The sequence below is a fragment of the Tachyglossus aculeatus genome, chromosome 1 (assembly GCF_015852505.1).
Source record: "Tachyglossus aculeatus isolate mTacAcu1 chromosome 1, mTacAcu1.pri, whole genome shotgun sequence".
In the NCBI taxonomy this organism is placed as follows: domain Eukaryota; kingdom Metazoa; phylum Chordata; class Mammalia; order Monotremata; family Tachyglossidae; genus Tachyglossus; species Tachyglossus aculeatus.
Genome location: NC_052066.1, coordinates 130,107,389 through 130,111,347, shown reverse-complemented (window position 1 = coordinate 130,111,347; position 3,959 = coordinate 130,107,389). Strand labels below are relative to the sequence as shown.

At 39.5% G+C, this 3,959-nt stretch overlaps 1 non-coding gene across 1 annotated transcript; it reads left to right on the top strand.

The window, feature by feature from the left end:
- The first annotated feature begins 3,520 nt into the window (after window positions 1-3,520).
- Window positions 3,521-3,658, top strand: LOC119933506. The gene has a single exon (XR_005452555.1). It is a non-coding gene; the product is annotated as a small nucleolar RNA SNORA7 (small nucleolar RNA).
- Window positions 3,659-3,959: the final 301 nt, after the last annotated feature.

Genomic DNA, 3,959 nt, shown 5'->3' with positions numbered 1-3,959 from the left:
CCGCAAGTGTGCCAGCCTAATTCTAATTTTAGAAATAACACTCTGCTTACCTGGATGAATTCAACATTTACATGAACTTTAGAGTGTTTCAAGATCTCCTTAGCTTCCTGATCTGACCTACTTTGTTGTTCCTATGAGCCATTAAGTTATTAAGATACTGCTATACTCCATGTTGGTAATAAAGATTTGACTGCTAGATAGTAAAGTAGTCTGCTAAAGTTTGTGAAACTATTTATCTTACATTCAGTTTCATCAGAATATTTGCCGTGTTTCCTGAAGAATTCCTTTCTGTGTTTTAAGAGATTGGATGTAATGTAAAACATTACTTGACACTCCATTATAAAGAAATGGCATTCATTTAAATAAGGCATGTTAATTTTGTTGTCACCTCCTGGCTAATCCTGAAAGTTGTAAGAATTCAGAGGAGAAAAATAGAACCCCAGAACAGCCCTGAAATTTTCCAATGTATGGGACAGAGGAACTAAAAATATCTTCTTTCTTATATTTAGCATGGCTCTGCACTTTTTCTAGAGTGTTTTGAGTGCAAAAAGTCTTCTCTGGTATTTATGGATCTAAAGGTTTAGATTTTACTTCCTAAAAGATCTGAGGAATTTTACCTGGACCTGGACAAGTTTGCACATAGAGGATAAACTAATGCAGGTATTAGATATGAAGGGAGTAATTTACAAGCTTGCCAACTCCAAACTTCTGCCTGTGTTAAACTATGAACTGGCAGGCCACCCTGTAATCACCCTTTGGAAGTTCTCTATCTGATTTACATCATAGGAACTGGACAAATACCAACTTGGGAACTTGGTCTAGAAATGAGAAAAAGAGATTGGAGGGAAGATTAAATGGAAGTCAGGAAGAAAGTTCAAGAGCCCTGGGAGCTGGACTAGAAAACCCTGGTAGATTGGGTGAGCTGGGTCAGGTCATGTACCTCACCAAAGTTTTGGGTTTTTTTGTTTGTTTTATTTTGTTTTGTTTTTTATCAAGCACATTCTGTGAGCAGCACACTGTACTAAATGCTTTGGACAGTACAACAGAGTTGATAGTCATGTCCCCTACCCACAAGGAGTTTACAGTCTACGGGTGAGATAGACATTAATCTAAATAAATATAGTTCTTTTCTCCCACACTGCTCTACCTGGCACTGAGCTAAAGAACCGCTAGGACCCAAATGGATGAGCAGTTTAGTAAAAGTACAGGAACTTTTACTCCTCATATCCCTCCCTTCCCCACCTCCTCCACATTGCCCCACTCTAGCAACTGTTTTGGTGACTTCCCAGTCTGAATTTGAAGGGGTCATAGGCAGAGAAATCCTAAAGGAGCTATATGGATCCCAAAGCTCTAGTGATTGAGAGAAGGCTTACACAAACAATCAAGCAATAGTATTTATTGAACAATTACCTCATGCATTTGGGAGGGTACAGTAGAAATGATAGACATGATCCCTGCTCTCAAGGAGCTTAGAGTCTAGGAGGGGAGACAAACGGTAAAATAAATTACAGGTGAGGGATGCAACTGAATATAAGGATAGGTTCATAAGTGCTGGTGGGATGAATACCTAAATGCTTATGGGGTAGGACTAAGTATCTGGGTGAGACAATAGGTGGGAAAGATGGATGGGGGTGATGAAAGCTTTGTCAGAGAAGGCGTCCTGAAGGAAATAAGAGGTTTTGAAGATAGAGAGTGTGCTGGTCTTTCTGATAGGAAAGGGGAGGGAGTTCCATGCAGGAGGGATGACAGTTGAGATGAGAGCAAAGCACAGTGAGTAGGTTGGTATTAGAGGAGAGAAGTGGCTGGCTAGGTAGTAGAGGGAGAGGAGCAAAGATAAGTAGTGGAGAGATTGCTGATTACTGATTGATTGTATCCAATGGTAAGGGGTTTCTATTTGATGTGGAGAAAAATTCATTCATTCATTCAATCATATTTATTGAGCGCTTACTGTGTGCAGAGCACTGTACTAAGCGCTTGGGAAGAAATGAGCTTGGAGGTACTTGAGAAGCGGAAATATGTGTGCAGAACATTATTTTAGAAAAATGATCCAGGCAGGAAGGTGAAGTATGAACTGGAGTCGGGAGAGGTTGGAGGCAGGGAGGTCAGTGAGGAGGTTAATGGTTTCCCTCTAGCCTGTAAGCTCCTTGTAGGCAGGGAACATGTCTACCAATTCTGTTGCATTGTACTCTACCAAGTGTTTACCTCATAGCTGTACACATTGAAAGTGCTCAATAAATGCCATTGATTGCAATAGTTGAGATGGAATATAACAAGTGCTTGAACCAGTATGGTAGCAGTTTGGGTGAAGAAGAATAATCAATCAATCAATCAATCGTATTTATTGAGTGCTTACTGTGTGCAGAGCACCGTACTAAGCGCTTGGGAAATACAAGTTGGCAACATATAGAGACAGTCCCTACCCAACAGTGGGCTCACAGTCTAGAAGGGGGAGACAGAGAACAAAACCAAACATATTAACAAAATAAAATAAATAGAATAGATATGTACAAGTAAAATAAATAAATAGAGTGATAAATATGTACAAACATATATGCATATATACAGGTGCTGTGGGGAAGGGAAAGAATTCTGGAGGTATTTGGGAGATTAAAGTCAACAAAATTTAGTGACTGATTGAATATGAGGGTTGAAGGGGGCATAAAGTGAAGGATAATACCAAGGTTGTAGCTTGGGAGACAGGGATAATGGTGGTGTTGTCAACAGTTTGGGGGAAAGTTGTAAGAGGAGTGAACTCTGGAAGGAAAGTGAGAAGTTCAGAAGTACACTGAACTTGTAAGGTAATGATACTTTGGAAGTCTTTAGAATAAGACCAAGAAATGGAAAAAACTGTGGTAAGGATTTAGTTTTAGGCTGTTAATACCTACTACTGCGGCTGTTTAGAATTTTAAGATGTATACTTATTCCTACCTGCTTGAATGCAGGGTAGCCACTGATGGCCACTGAAAATACCAGATATGATGATGTGTCTTGTTATTGCTATTAGTAGTATTATTATTGTTATTATTGTCATTATTATATTTATTAAGCACTTACTAGGTGCCAGGTCTTGTTCTATGCTTTGGGTTAGCTGTATGTTTATCAGTTTGGACACAGTCCCTGCTCTATATGGGGCTCATAGTCTAAGTAGGAAGGAGAAAAGGTATTGAATCCCAATTTTACAGTTGAGGAAACTGAGGCAGAGAGAAATTAAGTGACTTGTCCATGGTCACACAGTAGGTAAGTGATAGAACTGGGATTAAATCTTAGGTCCTCTGATTCCCAGGCCCATGGTTTTTCCACTAGGCTATGTTGCTTCCCATGCTTTATATGGAGCATTTAATCAAGCAATCAATCAATTGCATTTAATGAGCATTTACTGGGTGCAGAGCACTGTACTAAGCACTTGGGAGAGTGCAATATAACAGAGTTGATAGACACATTCTGCCCACAATGAGCTACCAGTTTAGAAAGGGAGACATACATTAATATAAACAAATTATGGATATGTACATAACTGCTTCCCCTCTCAGAGTGGCACCTGGAGAGTTTCTAGTACTCTACCAGTCTTGGCTATGGGTGGAAGAGTCAAGCAGAGGCATACCCATTCCATTCCTAGCTTGGCCAGTGGCTAGCGAGTGAAAAGCAATCTGCTACAAATCAAAACTCACCTGTGCTGGGCAGCAGTGGCATGGGAGAGAGTCAAGGGCAGAGACTCAGGTTTACTGCATTGGAAGAAGACAGTGGTACACCACTTCTGTACTTTTACCAAGAAAACTCTATGGATACACTACCAGAAAGATTGCAGATGGAAGTGGGGCATTCTGGGAAACATGTGTGCATGGTGTTATATTATATTACATTAATATAGTTATATTAAAAGTACATTTAAAAAAGTGATCATTCCTCATTTTTAACTAAAATAATATATATTTTCATTTTCCAGATTTTTCACTTTATTA